This window comes from Garra rufa, chromosome 1 (genome assembly GCF_049309525.1).
Source record: "Garra rufa chromosome 1, GarRuf1.0, whole genome shotgun sequence".
Classification (NCBI taxonomy): Eukaryota; Metazoa; Chordata; class Actinopteri; order Cypriniformes; family Cyprinidae; genus Garra; species Garra rufa.
The window spans coordinates 98,525,481-98,544,303 of record NC_133361.1 but is presented as its reverse complement, the minus strand read 5'-3'; the positions used below and the strand labels follow the sequence as shown (position 1 = coordinate 98,544,303).

At 47.7% G+C, this 18,823-nt stretch overlaps 1 protein-coding gene and 15 non-coding genes across 16 annotated transcripts in view; 15 read left to right on the top strand and 1 right to left on the bottom strand.

The window, feature by feature from the left end:
• Window positions 1-18,823, bottom strand: part of LOC141340600 (uncharacterized) — a 363,155-nt gene that overhangs the window by 238,131 nt on the left and 106,201 nt on the right. The gene's annotated exons all lie outside the window — the stretch shown is intronic.
• On the top strand, window positions 526-598 carry trnar-ccu (transfer RNA arginine (anticodon CCU)). Its single transcript has one exon. It is a non-coding gene; the product is annotated as a tRNA-Arg (tRNA).
• On the top strand, window positions 1,553-1,625 carry trnar-ccu (transfer RNA arginine (anticodon CCU)). The gene has a single exon. It is a non-coding gene; the product is annotated as a tRNA-Arg (tRNA).
• Window positions 3,113-3,185, top strand: trnar-ccu (transfer RNA arginine (anticodon CCU)). The gene has a single exon. It is a non-coding gene; the product is annotated as a tRNA-Arg (tRNA).
• On the top strand, window positions 4,142-4,214 carry trnar-ccu (transfer RNA arginine (anticodon CCU)). Its single transcript has one exon. It is a non-coding gene; the product is annotated as a tRNA-Arg (tRNA).
• Window positions 5,164-5,236, top strand: trnar-ccu (transfer RNA arginine (anticodon CCU)). Its single transcript has one exon. It is a non-coding gene; the product is annotated as a tRNA-Arg (tRNA).
• On the top strand, window positions 6,193-6,265 carry trnar-ccu (transfer RNA arginine (anticodon CCU)). The gene has a single exon. It is a non-coding gene; the product is annotated as a tRNA-Arg (tRNA).
• Window positions 7,220-7,292, top strand: trnar-ccu (transfer RNA arginine (anticodon CCU)). Its single transcript has one exon. It is a non-coding gene; the product is annotated as a tRNA-Arg (tRNA).
• trnar-ccu (transfer RNA arginine (anticodon CCU)) lies at window positions 8,427-8,499 on the top strand. Its single transcript has one exon. It is a non-coding gene; the product is annotated as a tRNA-Arg (tRNA).
• On the top strand, window positions 9,456-9,528 carry trnar-ccu (transfer RNA arginine (anticodon CCU)). The gene has a single exon. It is a non-coding gene; the product is annotated as a tRNA-Arg (tRNA).
• Window positions 12,810-12,882, top strand: trnar-ccu (transfer RNA arginine (anticodon CCU)). Its single transcript has one exon. It is a non-coding gene; the product is annotated as a tRNA-Arg (tRNA).
• Window positions 13,839-13,911, top strand: trnar-ccu (transfer RNA arginine (anticodon CCU)). The gene has a single exon. It is a non-coding gene; the product is annotated as a tRNA-Arg (tRNA).
• On the top strand, window positions 14,861-14,933 carry trnar-ccu (transfer RNA arginine (anticodon CCU)). Its single transcript has one exon. It is a non-coding gene; the product is annotated as a tRNA-Arg (tRNA).
• Window positions 16,068-16,140, top strand: trnar-ccu (transfer RNA arginine (anticodon CCU)). The gene has a single exon. It is a non-coding gene; the product is annotated as a tRNA-Arg (tRNA).
• Window positions 17,090-17,162, top strand: trnar-ccu (transfer RNA arginine (anticodon CCU)). The gene has a single exon. It is a non-coding gene; the product is annotated as a tRNA-Arg (tRNA).
• Window positions 18,297-18,369, top strand: trnar-ccu (transfer RNA arginine (anticodon CCU)). Its single transcript has one exon. It is a non-coding gene; the product is annotated as a tRNA-Arg (tRNA).

Genomic DNA, 18,823 nt, shown 5'->3' with positions numbered 1-18,823 from the left:
TCTGCTAAGCTTGTGTCACTTTTATATGTGCCCAGGTGCTGCAAGACAATTTAGAAATGTGTGCAAGATTCGTTATGTTGAAAATACCAGTGCACAGACTCTACATCAAGACAAGCAGAGTGGCGCAGCGGGAGCGTGCTGGGCCCATAACCCAGAGGTCGATGGATCGAAACCATCCTCTGCTAAGGTTGTTTCACTTTTATTTGTGCCCAAGTGCTTCAAGACAAGTTAGAAATTTGTGCAAGAATCATGTTATGTTGAAAAGACCAGTGCACGAGCTCCACATCAAGACAAGCAGAGTGACGCAGCGGAAGCGTGCTGGGCCCATAACCCAGAGGTCGATGGATCGAAACCATCCTCTGCTAAGACTTCTGAGCTTGTATATATGACAGAGCCCCGAAAAAAGAGAAATGTTCAGAGCCTGTTCGTGAAAACCTAAAGTCACTTGGTCCTCTCACAAAAGTTGTTCATCCAGAAGCTGAATGAGATGGAGAACTAAAAGAAAAAGTAAACAACTACATGACAGCCTCAGTGGCCTAATGGATAAGGCACTGGCCTCCTAAGCCAGGGATTGTGGGTTCGAGTCCCATCTGGGGTGACTTTCAGCAGAGTGGCGCAGCGAAGGCGTGCTGGGCCCATAACCCAGAAGTCGATGGATCGAAACCATCCTCTGCTGAGCTTGTTTCACTTTTATATGTGCCCAAGTGCTGCAAGACAAGTTAGAAATATGTGCAAGAATCATGTTATGTTGAAAAGACCAGTGCACAAGCTCTACATCAAGTCAAGCAGAGTGGCACAGCGGAAGCGTGCTGGGCCCATAACCCAGAGGTCGATGGATCGAAACCATCCTCTGCTAAGCTTGTGTCACTTTTATATGTTCCCAGGTGCTGCAAGACAATTTAGAAATGTGTGCAAGATTCGTTATGTTGAAAAGACCAGTGCACAGACTCTACATCAAGACAAGCAGAGTGGCGCAACGGGAGCGTGCTGGGCCCATAACCCAGAGGTCGATGGATCGAAACCATCCTCTGCTAAGGTTGTGTCACTTTTATATGTGCCCAGGTGCTGCAAGACAATTTAGAAATGTGTGCAAGATTCGTTATGTTGAAAAGACCAGTGCACAGACTCTACATCAAGTCAAGCAGAGTGGCGCAGCGGGAGCGTGCTGGGCCCATAACCCAGAGGTCGATGGATTGAAACCATCCTCTGCTAAGGTTGTTTCACTTTTATTTGTGCCCAAGTGCTTCAAGACAAGTTAGAAATTTGTGCAAGAATCATGTTATGTTGAAAAGACCAGTGCACGAGCTCCACATCAAGACAAGCAGAGTGGCGCAGCGGAAGCGTGCTGGGCCCATAACCCAGAGGTCGATGGATCGAAACCATCCTCTGCTAAGACTTCTGAGCTTGTATATATGACAGAGCCCCGAAAAAAGAGAAATGTTCAGAGCCTGTTCGTGAAAACCTAAAGTCACTTGGTCCTCTCACAAAAGTTGTTCATCCAGAAGCTGAATGAGATGGAGAACTAAAAGAAAAAGTAACCAACTACATGACAGCCCCAGTGGCCTAATGGATAAGGCACTGGCCTCCTAAGCCAGGGATTGTGGGTTCGAGTCCCATCTGGGGTGACTTTCAGCAGAGTGGCGCAGCGAAGGCGTGCTGGGCCCATAACCCAGAAGTCGATGGATCGAAACCATCCTCTGCTGAGCTTGTTTCACTTTTATATGTGCCCAAGTGCTGCAAGACAAGTTAGAAATATGTGCAAGAATCATGTTATGTTGAAAAGACCAGTGCACAAGCTCTACATCAAGTCAAGCAGAGTGGCGCAGCGGAAGCGTGCTGGGCCCATAACCCAGAGGTCGATGGATCGAAACCATCCTCTGCTAAGCTTGTGTCACTTTTATATGTTCCCAGGTGCTGCAAGACAATTTAGAAATGTGTGCAAGATTCGTTATGTTGAAAAGACCAGTGCACAGACGCTACATCAAGACAAGCAGAGTGGAGCAGCGGGAGCGTGCTGGGCCCATAACCCAGAAGCTGATGGATCGAAACCATCCTCTGCTGAGCTTGTTTCACTTTTATATGTGCCCAAGTGCTGCAAGACAAGTTAGAAATATGTGCAAGAATCATGTTATGTTGAAAAGACCAGTGCACGAGCTCCACATCAAGTCAAGCAGAGTGGCGCAGCGGAAGCGTGCTGGGCCCATAACCCAGAGGTAGATGGATCGAAACCATCCTCTGCTAATCTTGTTTCACTTTTATATGTGCTCAGGTGCTGCAAGACAAGTTAGAAACGTGTGCCAGAATCAAGTGATGTTGAAAAGACCAGTGTACGGGCTTTACAACAAGGTGAGCAGAGTGGCGCAGCGGAAGGGTGCTGGGCCCATAACCCAGAGGTCGATGGATCGAAACCATCCTCTGCTAAGCTTGTTTCACTTTTATTTGTGCCCAAGTGCTTCAAGACAAATTGGAAATTTGTGCAAGAATCATGTTGTGTTGAAAAGACCAGTGCACGAGCTCTACATCAAGACAAGCAGAGTGGCGCAGCGGAAGCGTGCTGGGCCCATAACCCAGAGGTCGATGGATCGAAACCATCCTCTGCTAAGCTTGTGTCACTTTTATATGTGCCCAGGTGCTGCAAGACAAGTTAGAAATGTGTGCAAGATTCAAGTTATGTTGAAAAGACCAGTGCACAGGCTCTACATCAAGACAAGCAGAGTGGCGCAGCGGAAGCGTGCTGGGCCCAGAGGTCGATGGATCGAAACCATCCTCTGCTAAGCTTGTGTCACTTTTATATGTGCCCAGGTGCTGCAAGACAATTTAGAAATGTGTGCAAGATTCGTTATGTTGAAAAGACCAGTGCACGAGCTCCGCATCAAGTCAAGCAGAGTGGCGCAGCGGAAGCTTGCTGGGCCCATAACCCAGAGGTCGATGGATCGAAACCATCCTCTGCTAAGACTTCTGAGCTTGTATATATGACAGAGCCCCCAAAAAAGAGAAATGTTCAGAGCCTGTTCTTGAAAACCTAAAGTCACTTGGTCCTCTGACAATAGTTGTTCATCCAGAAGCTGAATGAGATGGAGAACTAAAAGAAAAAGTAAACAACTACATGACAGCCCCAGTGGCCTAATGGATAAGGCACTGGCCTCCTAAGCCAGGGATTGTGGGTTCGAGTCCCATCTGGGGTGACTTTCAGCAGAGTGGCGCAGCGAAGGCGTGCTGGGCCCATAACTCAGAAGCTGATGGATCGAAACCATCCTCTGCTGAGCTTGTTTCACTTTTATATGTGCCCAAGTGCTGCAAGACAATTTAGAAATATGTGCAAGAATTATGTTATGTTGAAAAGACCAGTGCACAATTTCTACATCAAGTCAAGCAGAGTGGCGCAGCGGAAGCGTGCTGGGCCCATAACCCAGAGGTCGATGGATCGAAACCATCCTCTGCTAAGCTTGTGTCACTTTTATATGTGCCCAGGTGCTGCAAGACAAGTTAGAAATGTGTGCAAGATTCAAGTTATGTTGAAAAGACCAGTGCACAGGCTCTACATCAAGACAAGCAGAGTGGCGCAGCGGAAGCGTGCTGGGCCCATAACCCAGAGGTCGATGGATCGAAACCATCCTCTGCTAAGCTTGTGTCACTTTTATATGTGCCCAGGTGCTGCAAGACAATTTAGAAATGTGTGCAAGATTCGTTATGTTGAAAATACCAGTGCACAGACTCTACATCAAGACAAGCAGAGTGGCGCAGCGGGAGCGTGCTGGGCCCATAACCCAGAGGTCGATGGATCGAAACCATCCTCTGCTAAGGTTGTTTCACTTTTATTTGTGCCCAAGTGCTTCAAGACAAGTTAGAAATTTGTGCAAGAATCATGTTATGTTGAAAAGACCAGTGCACGAGCTCCACATCAAGACAAGCAGAGTGACGCAGCGGAAGCGTGCTGGGCCCATAACCCAGAGGTCGATGGATCGAAACCATCCTCTGCTAAGACTTCTGAGCTTGTATATATGACAGAGCCCCGAAAAAAGAGAAATGTTCAGAGCCTGTTCGTGAAAACCTAAAGTCACTTGGTCCTCTCACAAAAGTTGTTCATCCAGAAGCTGAATGGGATGGAGAACTAAAAGAAAAAGTAAACAACTACATGACAGCCTCAGTGGCCTAATGGATAAGGCACTGGCCTCCTAAGCCAGGGATTGTGGGTTCGAGTCCCATCTGGGGTGACTTTCAGCAGAGTGGCGCAGCGAAGGCGTGCTGGGCCCATAACCCAGAAGTCGATGGATCGAAACCATCCTCTGCTGAGCTTGTTTCACTTTTATATGTGCCCAAGTGCTGCAAGACAAGTTAGAAATATGTGCAAGAATCATGTTATGTTGAAAAGACCAGTGCACAAGCTCTACATCAAGTCAAGCAGAGTGGCGCAGCGGAAGCGTGCTGGGCCCATAACCCAGAGGTCGATGGATCGAAACCATCCTCTGCTAAGCTTGTGTCACTTTTATATGTTCCCAGGTGCTGCAAGACAATTTAGAAATGTGTGCAAGATTCGTTATGTTGAAAAGACCAGTGCACAGACTCTACTTCAAGACAAGCAGAGTGGAGCAGCGGCAGCGTGCTGGGCCCATAACCCAGAGGTCGATGGATCGAAACCATCCTCTGCTAAGGTTGTGTCACTTTTATATGTGCCCAGGTGCTGCAAGACAATTTAGAAATGTGTGCAAGATTCGTTATGTTGAAAAGACCAGTGCACAGACTCTACATCAAGTCAAGCAGAGTGGCGCAGCGGGAGCGTGCTGGGCCCATAACCCAGAGGTCGATGGATCGAAACCATCCTCTGCTAAGGTTGTTTCACTTTTATTTGTGCCCAAGTGCTTCAAGACAAGTTAGAAATTTGTGCAAGAATCATGTTATGTTGAAAAGACCAGTGCACGAGCTCCACATCAAGACAAGTGGCGCAGCGGAAGCTTGCTGGGCCCATAACCCAGAGGTCGATGGATCGAAACCATCCTCTGCTAAGACTTCTGAGCTTGTATATATGACAGAGCCCCCAAAAAAGAGAAATGTTCAGAGCCTGTTCTTGAAAACCTAAAGTCACTTGGTCCTCTGACAATAGTTGTTCATCCAGAAGCTGAATGAGATGGAGAACTAAAAGAAAAAGTAAACAACTACATGACAGCCCCAGTGGCCTAATGGATAAGGCACTGGCCTCCTAAGCCAGGGATTGTGGGTTCGAGTCCCATCTGGGGTGACTTTCAGCAGAGTGGCGCAGCGAAGGCGTGCTGGGCCCATAACTCAGAAGCTGATGGATCGAAACCATCCTCTGCTGAGCTTGTTTCACTTTTATATGTGCCCAAGTGCTGCAAGACAATTTAGAAATATGTGCAAGAATTATGTTATGTTGAAAAGACCAGTGCACAAGCTCTATATCAAGTCAAGCAGAGTGGCGCAGCGGAAGCGTGCTGGGCCCATAACCCAGAGGTCGATGGATCGAAACCATCCTCTGCTAAGCTTGTGTCACTTTTATATGTGCCCAGGTGCTGCAAGACAAGTTAGAAATGTGTGCAAGATTCAAGTTATGTTGAAAAGACCAGTGCACAGGCTCTACATCAAGACAAGCAGAGTGGCGCAGCGGAAGCGTGCTGGGCCCATAACCCAGAGGTCGATGGATCGAAACCATCCTCTGCTAAGCTTGTGTCACTTTTATATGTGCCCAGGTGCTGCAAGACAATTTAGAAATGTGTGCAAGATTCGTTATGTTGAAAATACCAGTGCACAGACTCTACATCAAGACAAGCAGAGTGGCGCAGCGGGAGCGTGCTGGGCCCATAACCCAGAGGTCGATGGATCGAAACCATCCTCTGCTAAGGTTGTTTCACTTTTATTTGTGCCCAAGTGCTTCAAGACAAGTTAGAAATTTGTGCAAGAATCATGTTATGTTGAAAAGACCAGTGCACGAGCTCCACATCAAGACAAGCAGAGTGACGCAGCGGAAGCGTGCTGGGCCCATAACCCAGAGGTCGATGGATCGAAACCATCCTCTGCTAAGACTTCTGAGCTTGTATATATGACAGAGCCCCGAAAAAAGAGAAATGTTCAGAGCCTGTTCGTGAAAACCTAAAGTCACTTGGTCCTCTCACAAAAGTTGTTCATCCAGAAGCTGAATGAGATGGAGAACTAAAAGAAAAAGTAAACAACTACATGACAGCCTCAGTGGCCTAATGGATAAGGCACTGGCCTCCTAAGCCAGGGATTGTGGGTTCGAGTCCCATCTGGGGTGACTTTCAGCAGAGTGGCGCAGCGAAGGCGTGCTGGGCCCATAACCCAGAAGTCGATGGATCGAAACCATCCTCTGCTGAGCTTGTTTCACTTTTATATGTGCCCAAGTGCTGCAAGACAAGTTAGAAATATGTGCAAGAATCATGTTATGTTGAAAAGACCAGTGCACAAGCTCTACATCAAGTCAAGCAGAGTGGCACAGCGGAAGCGTGCTGGGCCCATAACCCAGAGGTCGATGGATCGAAACCATCCTCTGCTAAGCTTGTGTCACTTTTATATGTTCCCAGGTGCTGCAAGACAATTTAGAAATGTGTGCAAGATTCGTTATGTTGAAAAGACCAGTGCACAGACTCTACATCAAGACAAGCAGAGTGGCGCAGCGGGAGCGTGCTGGGCCCATAACCCAGAGGTCGATGGATCGAAACCATCCTCTGCTAAGGTTGTGTCACTTTTATATGTGCCCAGGTGCTGCAAGACAATTTAGAAATGTGTGCAAGATTCGTTATGTTGAAAAGACCAGTGCACAGACTCTACATCAAGTCAAGCAGAGTGGCGCAGCGGGAGCGTGCTGGGCCCATAACCCAGAGGTCGATGGATTGAAACCATCCTCTGCTAAGGTTGTTTCACTTTTATTTGTGCCCAAGTGCTTCAAGACAAGTTAGAAATTTGTGCAAGAATCATGTTATGTTGAAAAGACCAGTGCACGAGCTCCACATCAAGACAAGCAGAGTGGCGCAGCGGAAGCGTGCTGGGCCCATAACCCAGAGGTCGATGGATCGAAACCATCCTCTGCTAAGACTTCTGAGCTTGTATATATGACAGAGCCCCGAAAAAAGAGAAATGTTCAGAGCCTGTTCGTGAAAACCTAAAGTCACTTGGTCCTCTCACAAAAGTTGTTCATCCAGAAGCTGAATGAGATGGAGAACTAAAAGAAAAAGTAACCAACTACATGACAGCCCCAGTGGCCTAATGGATAAGGCACTGGCCTCCTAAGCCAGGGATTGTGGGTTCGAGTCCCATCTGGGGTGACTTTCAGCAGAGTGGCGCAGCGAAGGCGTGCTGGGCCCATAACCCAGAAGTCGATGGATCGAAACCATCCTCTGCTGAGCTTGTTTCACTTTTATATGTGCCCAAGTGCTGCAAGACAAGTTAGAAATATGTGCAAGAATCATGTTATGTTGAAAAGACCAGTGCACAAGCTCTACATCAAGTCAAGCAGAGTGGCGCAGCGGAAGCGTGCTGGGCCCATAACCCAGAGGTCGATGGATCGAAACCATCCTCTGCTAAGCTTGTGTCACTTTTATATGTTCCCAGGTGCTGCAAGACAATTTAGAAATGTGTGCAAGATTCGTTATGTTGAAAAGACCAGTGCACAGACGCTACATCAAGACAAGCAGAGTGGAGCAGCGGGAGCGTGCTGGGCCCATAACCCAGAAGCTGATGGATCGAAACCATCCTCTGCTGAGCTTGTTTCACTTTTATATGTGCCCAAGTGCTGCAAGACAAGTTAGAAATATGTGCAAGAATCATGTTATGTTGAAAAGACCAGTGCACGAGCTCCACATCAAATCAAGCAGAGTGGCGCAGCGGAAGCGTGCTGGGCCCATAACCCAGAGGTCGATGGATCGAAACCATCCTCTGCTAAGCTTGTGTCACTTTTATATGTGCCCAGGTGCTGCAAGACAAGTTAGAAATGTGTGCAAGATTCAAGTTATGTTGAAAAGACCAGTGCACAGGCTCTACATCAAGACAAGCAGAGTGGCGCAGCGGAAGCGTGCTGGGCCCATAACCCAGAGGTCGATGGATCGAAACCATCCTCTGCTAAGCTTGTGTCACTTTTATATGTGCCCAGGTGCTGCAAGACAATTTAGAAATGTGTGCAAGATTCGTTATGTTGAAAAGACCAGTGCACGAGCTCCGCATCAAGTCAAGCAGAGTGGCGCAGCGGAAGCTTGCTGGGCCCATAACCCAGAGGTCGATGGATCGAAACCATCCTCTGCTAAGACTTCTGAGCTTGTATATATGACAGAGCCCCCAAAAAAGAGAAATGTTCAGAGCCTGTTCTTGAAAACCTAAAGTCACTTGGTCCTCTGACAATAGTTGTTCATCCAGAAGCTGAATGAGATGGAGAACTAAAAGAAAAAGTAAACAACTACATGACAGCCCCAGTGGCCTAATGGATAAGGCACTGGCCTCCTAAGCCAGGGATTGTGGGTTCGAGTCCCATCTGGGGTGACTTTCAGCAGAGTGGCGCAGCGAAGGCGTGCTGGGCCCATAACTCAGAAGCTGATGGATCGAAACCATCCTCTGCTGAGCTTGTTTCACTTTTATATGTGCCCAAGTGCTGCAAGACAATTTAGAAATATGTGCAAGAATTATGTTATGTTGAAAAGACCAGTGCACAAGCTCTACATCAAGTCAAGCAGAGTGGCGCAGCGGAAGCGTGCTGGGCCCATAACCCAGAGGTCGATGGATCGAAACCATCCTCTGCTAAGCTTGTGTCACTTTTATATGTGCCCAGGTGCTGCAAGACAAGTTAGAAATGTGTGCAAGATTCAAGTTATGTTGAAAAGACCAGTGCACAGGCTCTACATCAAGACAAGCAGAGTGGCGCAACGGAAGCGTGCTGGGCCCATAACCCAGAGGTCGATGGATCGAAACCATCCTCTGCTAAGCTTGTGTCACTTTTATATGTGCCCAGGTGCTGCAAGACAATTTAGAAATGTGTGCAAGATTCGTTATGTTGAAAATACCAGTGCACAGACTCTACATCAAGACAAGCAGAGTGGCGCAGCGGGAGCGTGCTGGGCCCATAACCCAGAGGTCGATGGATCGAAACCATCCTCTGCTAAGGTTGTTTCACTTTTATTTGTGCCCAAGTGCTTCAAGACAAGTTAGAAATTTGTGCAAGAATCATGTTATGTTGAAAAGACCAGTGCACGAGCTCCACATCAAGACAAGCAGAGTGACGCAGCGGAAGCGTGCTGGGCCCATAACCCAGAGGTCGATGGATCGAAACCATCCTCTGCTAAGACTTCTGAGCTTGTATATATGACAGAGCCCCGAAAAAAGAGAAATGTTCAGAGCCTGTTTGTGAAAACCTAAAGTCACTTGGTCCTCTCACAAAAGTTGTTCATCCAGAAGCTGAATGGGATGGAGAACTAAAAGAAAAAGTAAACAACTGCATGACAGCCTCAGTGGCCTAATGGATAAGGCACTGGCCTCCTAAGCCAGGGATTGTGGGTTCGAGTCCCATCTGGGGTGACTTTCAGCAGAGTGGCGCAGCGAAGGCGTGCTGGGCCCGTAACCCAGAAGTCGATGGATCGAAACCATCCTCTGCTGAGCTTGTTTCACTTTTATATGTGCCCAAGTGCTGCAAGACAAGTTAGAAATATGTGCAAGAATTATGTTATGTTGAAAAGACCAGTGCACAAGCTCTACATCAAGTCAAGCAGAGTGGCGCAGCGGAAGCGTGCTGGGCCCATAACCCAGAGGTCGATGGATTGAAACCAACCTCTGCTAAGCTTGTTTCACTTTAATTCGTGCCCAAGTGCTTCAAGACAACTTGGAAATTTGTGCAAGAATCATGTTGTGTTGAAAAGACCAGTGCACGAGCTCTACATCAAGTCAAGCAAAGTGGCGCAGCGGAAGCGTGCTGGGCTCATATCCCAGAGGTCGATGGATCGAAACCATCCTCTGCTAAGCTTGTGTCACTTTTATATGTGCCCAGGTGCTGCAAGACAAGTTAGAAATGTGTGCAAGATTCAAGTTATGTTGAAAAGACCAGTGCACAGGCTCTACATCAAGACAAGCAGAGTGGCGCAGCGGAAACGTGCTGGGCCCATAACCCAGAGGTCGATGGATCGAAGCCATCCTCTGCTAAGCTTGTTTCACTTTTATTCGTGCCCAAGTGCTTCAAGACAATTTGGAAATTTGTGCAAGAATCATGTTGTGTTGAAAAGACCAGTGCACGAGCTCTACATCAAGTCAAGCAAAGTGGCGCAGCGGAGGCGTGCTGGGCCTATAACCCAGAGGTTGATGGATCGTAACCATCCTCTGCTAAGCTTGTGTCACTTTTATATGTGCCCAGGTGTTGCAAGACAAGTTAGAAATGTGTGCAAGAATCGTTATGTTGAAAAGACCAGTGCACAGACTTTACATCAAGACAAGCAGAATGGTGCAGCGGAAGCGTGCTGGGCCCATAACCCAGAGGTCGATGGATCGAAACCATCCTCTGCTAAGCTTGTTTCACTTTTATTTGTGCCCAAGTGCTTCAAGACAAGTTACAAATTTCTGCAAGAATCATGTTATGTTGAAAAGACCAGTGCAGGAGCTCCACATCAAGTCAAGCAGAGTGGCGCAGCGGAAGCGTGCTTGGCCCATAACCCAGAGGTCGATGGATCGAAACCATCCTCTGCTAAGCTTGTTTCACTTTTATTTGTGCCCAAGTGCTTCAAGACAAGTTAGAAATTTGTGCAAGAATCATGTTATGTTGAAAAGACCAGTGCACGAGCTCCACATCAAGTCAAGCAGAGTGGCGCAGCGGAAGCGTGCTGGGCCCATAACCCAGAGGTAGATGGATCGAAACCATCCTCTGCTAATCTTGTTTCACTTTTATATGTGCTCAGGTGCTGCAAGACAAGTTAGAAACGTGTGCCAGAATCAAGTGATGTTGAAAAGACCAGTGTACGGGCTTTACAACAAGGTGAGCAGAGTGGCGCAGCGGAAGGGTGCTGGGCCCATAACCCAGAGGTCGATGGATCGAAACCATCCTCTGCTAAGCTTGTGTCACTTTTATATGTTCCCAGGTGCTGCAAGACAATTTAGAAATGTGTGCAAGATTCGTTATGTTGAAAAGACCAGTGCACAGACGCTACATCAAGACAAGCAGAGTGGAGCAGCGGGAGCGTGCTGGGCCCATAACCCAGAAGCTGATGGATCGAAACCATCCTCTGCTGAGCTTGTTTCACTTTTATATGTGCCCAAGTGCTGCAAGACAAGTTAGAAATATGTGCAAGAATCATGTTATGTTGAAAAGACCAGTGCACGAGCTCCACATCAAGTCAAGCAGAGTGGCGCAGCGGAAGCGTGCTGGGCCCATAACCCAGAGGTAGATGGATCGAAACCATCCTCTGCTAATCTTGTTTCACTTTTATATGTGCTCAGGTGCTGCAAGACAAGTTAGAAACGTGTGCCAGAATCAAGTGATGTTGAAAAGACCAGTGTACGGGCTTTACAACAAGGTGAGCAGAGTGGCGCAGCGGAAGGGTGCTGGGCCCATAACCCAGAGGTCGATGGATCGAAACCATCCTCTGCTAAGCTTGTTTCACTTTTATTTGTGCCCAAGTGCTTCAAGACAAATTGGAAATTTGTGCAAGAATCATGTTGTGTTGAAAAGACCAGTGCACGAGCTCTACATCAAGACAAGCAGAGTGGCGCAGCGGAAGCGTGCTGGGCCCATAACCCAGAGGTCGATGGATCGAAACCATCCTCTGTTAAGCTTGTGTCACTTTTATATGTGCCCAGGTGCTGCAAGACAATTTAGAAATGTGTGCAAGATTCGTTATGTTGAAAAGACCAGTGCACAGACTCTACATCAAGACAAGCAGAGTGGTGCAGCGGAAGCGTGCTGGGCCCATAACCCAGAGGTCGATGGATCGAAACCATCCTCTGCTAAGCTTGTTTCACTTTTATTTGTGCCCAAGTGCTTCAAGACAAATTGGAAATTTGTGCAAGAATCATGTTGTGTTGAAAAGACCAGTGCACGAGCTCTACATCAAGACAAGCAGAGTGGCGCAGCGGAAGCGTGCTGGGCCCATAACCCAGAGGTCGATGGATCGAAACCATCCTCTGTTAAGCTTGTGTCACTTTTATATGTGCCCAGGTGCTGCAAGACAATTTAGAAATGTGTGCAAGATTCGTTATGTTGAAAAGACCAGTGCACAGACTCTACATCAAGACAAGCAGAGTGGTGCAGCGGAAGCGTGCTGGGCCCATAACCCAGAGGTCGATGGATCGAAACCATCCTCTGCTAAGCTTGTGTCACTTTTATATGTGCCCAGGTGCTGCAAGACAAGTTAGAAATGTGTGCAAGATTCAAGTTATGTTGAAAAGACCAGTGCACAGGCTCTACATCAAGACAAGCAGAGTGGCGCAGCGGAAGCGTGCTGGGCCCAGAGGTCGATGGATCGAAACCATCCTCTGCTAAGCTTGTGTCACTTTTATATGTGCCCAGGTGCTGCAAGACAATTTAGAAATGTGTGCAAGATTCGTTATGTTGAAAAGACCAGTGCACGAGCTCCGCATCAAGTCAAGCAGAGTGGCGCAGCGGAAGCTTGCTGGGCCCATAACCCAGAGGTCGATGGATCGAAACCATCCTCTGCTAAGACTTCTGAGCTTGTATATATGACAGAGCCCCCAAAAAAGAGAAATGTTCAGAGCCTGTTCTTGAAAACCTAAAGTCACTTGGTCCTCTGACAATAGTTGTTCATCCAGAAGCTGAATGAGATGGAGAACTAAAAGAAAAAGTAAACAACTACATGAAAGCCCCAGTGGCCTAATGGATAAGGCACTGGCCTCCTAAGCCAGGGATTGTGGGTTCGAGTCCCATCTGGGGTGACTTTCAGCAGAGTGGCGCAGCGAAGGCGTGCTGGGCCCATAACTCAGAAGCTGATGGATCGAAACCATCCTCTGCTGAGCTTGTTTCACTTTTATATGTGCCCAAGTGCTGCAAGACAATTTAGAAATATGTGCAAGAATTATGTTATGTTGAAAAGACCAGTGCACAATTTCTACATCAAGTCAAGCAGAGTGGCGCAGCGGAAGCGTGCTGGGCCCATAACCCAGAGGTCGATGGATCGAAACCATCCTCTGCTAAGCTTGTGTCACTTTTATATGTGCCCAGGTGCTGCAAGACAAGTTAGAAATGTGTGCAAGATTCAAGTTATGTTGAAAAGACCAGTGCACAGGCTCTACATCAAGACAAGCAGAGTGGCGCAGCGGAAGCGTGCTGGGCCCATAACCCAGAGGTCGATGGATCGAAACCATCCTCTGCTAAGCTTGTGTCACTTTTATATGTGCCCAGGTGCTGCAAGACAATTTAGAAATGTGTGCAAGATTCGTTATGTTGAAAATACCAGTGCACAGACTCTACATCAAGACAAGCAGAGTGGCGCAGCGGGAGCGTGCTGGGCCCATAACCCAGAGGTCGATGGATCGAAACCATCCTCTGCTAAGGTTGTTTCACTTTTATTTGTGCCCAAGTGCTTCAAGACAAGTTAGAAATTTGTGCAAGAATCATGTTATGTTGAAAAGACCAGTGCACGAGCTCCACATCAAGACAAGCAGAGTGACGCAGCGGAAGCGTGCTGGGCCCATAACCCAGAGGTCGATGGATCGAAACCATCCTCTGCTAAGACTTCTGAGCTTGTATATATGACAGAGCCCTGAAAAAAGAGAAATGTTCAGAGCCTGTTCGTGAAAACCTAAAGTCACTTGGTCCTCTCACAAAAGTTGTTCATCCAGAAGCTGAATGGGATGGAGAACTAAAAGAAAAAGTAAGCAACTACATGACAGCCTCAGTGGCCTAATGGATAAGGCACTGGCCTCCTAAGCCAGGGATTGTGGGTTCGAGTCCCATCTGGGGTGACTTTCAGCAGAGTGGCGCAGCGAAGGCGTGCTGGGCCCATAACCCAGAAGTCGATGGATCGAAACCATCCTCTGCTGAGCTTGTTTCACTTTTATATGTGCCCAAGTGCTGCAAGACAAGTTAGAAATATGTGCAAGAATCATGTTATGTTGAAAAGACCAGTGCACAAGCTCTACATCAAGTCAAGCAGAGTGGCGCAGCGGAAGCGTGCTGGGCCCATAACCCAGAGGTCGATGGATCGAAACCATCCTCTGCTAAGCTTGTGTCACTTTTATATGTTCCCAGGTGCTGCAAGACAATTTAGAAATGTGTGCAAGATTCGTTATGTTGAAAAGACCAGTGCACAGACTCTACTTCAAGACAAGCAGAGTGGAGCAGCGGCAGCGTGCTGGGCCCATAACCCAGAGGTCGATGGATCGAAACCATCCTCTGCTAAGGTTGTGTCACTTTTATATGTGCCCAGGTGCTGCAAGACAATTTAGAAATGTGTGCAAGATTCGTTATGTTGAAAAGACCAGTGCACAGACTCTACATCAAGTCAAGCAGAGTGGCGCAGCGGGAGCGTGCTGGGCCCATAACCCAGAGGTCGATGGATCGAAACCATCCTCTGCTAAGGTTGTTTCACTTTTATTTGTGCCCAAGTGCTTCAAGACAAGTTAGAAATTTGTGCAAGAATCATGTTATGTTGAAAAGACCAGTGCACGAGCTACACATCAAGACAAGTGGCGCAGCGGAAGCTTGCTGGGCCCATAACCCAGAGGTCGATGGATCGAAACCATCCTCTGCTAAGACTTCTGAGCTTGTATATATGACAGAGCCCCCAAAAAAGAGAAATGTTCAGAGCCTGTTCTTGAAAACCTAAAGTCACTTGGTCCTCTGACAATAGTTGTTCATCCAGAAGCTGAATGAGATGGAGAACTAAAAGAAAAAGTAAACAACTACATGACAGCCCCAGTGGCCTAATGGATAAGGCACTGGCCTCCTAAGCCAGGGATTGTGGGTTCGAGTCCCATCTGGGGTGACTTTCAGCAGAGTGGCGCAGCGAAGGCGTGCTGGGCCCATAACTCAGAAGCTGATGGATCGAAAACATCCTCTGCTGAGCTTGTTTCACTTTTATATGTGCCCAAGTGCTGCAAGACAATTTAGAAATATGTGCAAGAATTATGTTATGTTGAAAAGACCAGTGCACAAGCTCTATATCAAGTCAAGCAGAGTGGCGCAGCGGAAGCGTGCTGGGCCCATAACCCAGAGGTCGATGGATCGAAACCATCCTCTGCTAAGCTTGTGTCACTTTTATATGTGCCCAGGTGCTGCAAGACAAGTTAGAAATGTGTGCAAGATTCAAGTTATGTTGAAAAGACCAGTGCACAGGCTCTACATCAAGACAAGCAGAGTGGCGCAGCGGAAGCGTGCTGGGCCCATAACCCAGAGGTCGATGGATCGAAACCATCCTCTGCTAAGCTTGTGTCACTTTTATATGTGCCCAGGTGCTGCAAGACAATTTAGAAATGTGTGCAAGATTCGTTATGTTGAAAATACCAGTGCACAGACTCTACATCAAGACAAGCAGAGTGGCGCAGCGGGAGCGTGCTGGGCCCATAACCCAGAGGTCGATGGATCGAAACCATCCTCTGCTAAGGTTGTTTCACTTTTATATGTGCCCAGGTGCTGCAAGACAATTTAGAAATGTGTGCAAGATTCGTTATGTTGAAAAGACCAGTGCACAGACTCTACATCAAGTCAAGCAGAGTGGCGCAGCGGGAGCGTGCTGGGCCCATAACCCAGAGGTCGATGGATTGAAACCATCCTCTGCTAAGGTTGTTTCACTTTTATTTGTGCCCAAGTGCTTCAAGACAAGTTAGAAATTTGTGCAAGAATCATGTTATGTTGAAAATACCAGTGCACGAGCTCCACATCAAGACAAGCAGAGTGGCGCAGCGGAAGCGTGCTGGGCCCATAACCCAGAGGTCGATGGATCGAAACCATCCTCTGCTAAGACTTCTGAGCTTGTATATATGACAGAGCCCCGAAAAAAGAGAAATGTTCAGAGCCTGTTCGTGAAAACCTAAAGTCACTTGGTCCTCTCACAAAAGTTGTTCATCCAGAAGCTGAATGAGATGGAGAACTAAAAGAAAAAGTAAACAACTACATGACAGCCCCAGTGGCCTAATGGATAAGGCACTGGCCTCCTAAGCCAGGGATTGTGGGTTCGAGTCCCATCTGGGGTGACTTTCAGCAGAGTGGCGCAGCGAAGGCGTGCTGGGCCCATAACCCAGAAGTCGATGGATCGAAACCATCCTCTGCTGAGCTTGTTTCACTTTTATATGTGCCCAAGTGCTGCAAGACAAGTTAGAAATATGTGCAAGAATCATGTTATGTTGAAAAGACCAGTGCACAAGCTCTACATCAAGTCAAGCAGAGTGGCGCAGCGGAAGCGTGCTGGGCCCATAACCCAGAGGTCGATGGATCGAAACCATCCTCTGCTAAGCTTGTGTCACTTTTATATGTTCCCAGGTGCTGCAAGACAATTTAGAAATGTGTGCAAGATTCGTTATGTTGAAAAGACCAGTGCACAGACGCTACATCAAGACAAGCAGAGTGGAGCAGCGGGAGCGTGCTGGGCCCATAACCCAGAGGTCGATGGATCGAAACCATCCTCTGCTAAGCTTGTGTCACTTTTATATGTTCCCAGGTGCTGCAAGACAATTTAGAAATGTGTGCAAGATTCGTTATGTTGAAAAGACCAGTGCACAGACTCTACTTCAAGACAAGCAGAGTGGAGCAGCGGCAGCGTGCTGGGCCCATAACCCAGAGGTCGATGGATCGAAACCATCCTCTGCTAAGCTTGTTTCACTTTTATTTGTGCCCAAGTGCTTCAAGACAAGTTAGAAATTTGTGCAAGAATCATGTTATGTTGAAAAGACCAGTGCACGAGCTCCACATCAAGACAAGTGGCGCAGCGGAAGCTTGCTGGGCCCATAACCCAGAGGTCGATGGATCGAAACCATCCTCTGCTAAGACTTCTGAGCTTGTATATATGACAGAGCCCCCAAAAAAGAGAAATGTTCAGAGCCTGTTCTTGAAAACCTAAAGTCACTTGGTCCTCTGACAATAGTTGTTCATCCAGAAGCTGAATGAGATGGAGAACTAAAAGAAAAAGTAAACAACTACATGACCGCCCCAGTGGCCTAATGGATAAGGCACTGGCCTCCTAAGCCAGGGATTGTGGGTTCGAGTCCCATCTGGGGTGACTTTCAGCAGAGCGGCGCAGCGAAGGCGTGCTGGGCCCATAACTCAGAAGCTGATGGATCGAAACCATCCTCTGCTGAGCTTGTTTCACTTTTATATGTGCCCAAGTGCTGCAAGACAATTTAGAAATATGTGCAAGAATTATGTTATGTTGAAAAGACCAGTGCACAAGCTCTACATCAAGTCAAGCAGAGTGGCGCAGCGGAAGCGTGCTGGGCCCATAACCCAGAGGTCGATGGATCGAAACCATCCTCTGCTAAGCTTGTTTCACTTTTATTTGTGCCCAAGTGCTTCAAGACAAATTGGAAATTTGTGCAAGAATCATGTTGTGTTGAAAAGACCAGTGCACGAGCTCTACATCAAGACAAGCAGAGTGGCGCAGCGGAAGCGTGCTGGGCCCATAACCCAGAGGTCGATGGATCGAAACCATCCTCTGCTAAGCTTGTGTCACTTTTATATGTGCCCAGGTGCTGCAAGACAATTTAGAAATGTGTGCAAGATTCGTTATGTTGAAAAGACCAGTGCACAGACTCTACATCAAGACAAGCAGAGTGGCGCAGCGGAAGCGTGCTGGGCCCATAACCCAGAGGTCGATGGATCGAAACCATCCTCTGCTAAGCTTGTGTCACTTTTATATGTGCCCAGGTGCTGCAAGACAAGTTAGAAATGTGTGCAAGATTCAAGTTATGTTGAAAAGACCAGTGCACAGGCTCTACATCAAGACAAGCAGAGTGGCGCAGCGGAAGCGTGCTGGGCCCATAACCCAGAGGTCGATGGATCGAAACCATCCTCTGCTAAGCTTGTGTCACTTTTATATGTGCCCAGGTGCTGCAAGACAATTTAGAAATGTGTGCAAGATTCGTTATGTTGAAAAGACCAGTGCACAAGCTCCGCATCAAGTCAAGCAGAGTGGCGCAGCGGAAGCTTGCTGGGCCCATAACCCAGAGGTCGATGGATCGAAACCATCCTCTGCTAAGACTTCTGAGCTTGTATATATGATAGAGCCCCCAAAAAAGAGAAATGTTCAGAGCCTGTTCTTGAAAACCTAAAGTCACTTGGTCCTCTGACAATAGTTGTTCATCCAGAAGCTGAATGAGATGGAGAACTAAAAGAAAAAGTAAACAACTACATGACAGCCCCAGTGGACTAATGGATAAGGCACTGGCCTCCTAAGCCAGGGATTGTGGGTTCGAGTCCCATCTGGGGTGACTTTCAGCAGAGTGGCGCAGCGAAGGCGTGCTGGGCCCATAACTCAGAAGCTGATGGATCGAAACCATCCTCTGCTGAGCTTGTTTCACTTTTATATGTGCCCAAGTGCTGCAAGACAATTTAGAAATATGTGCAAGAATTATGTTATGTTGAAAAGACCAGTGCACAAGCTCTACATCAAGTCAAGCAGAGTGGCGCAGCGGAAGCGTGCTGGGCCCATAACCCAGAGGTCGATGGATCGAAACCATCCTCTGCTAAGCTTGTGTCACTTTTATATGTGCCCAGGTGCTGCAAGACAAGTTAGAAATGTGTGCAAGATTCAAGTTATGTTGAAAAGACCAGTGCACAGGCTCTACATCAAGACAAGCAGAGTGGCGCAGCGGAAGCGTGCTGGGCCCATAACCCAGAGGTCGATGGATCGAAATCATCCTCTGCTAAGCTTGTGTCACTTTT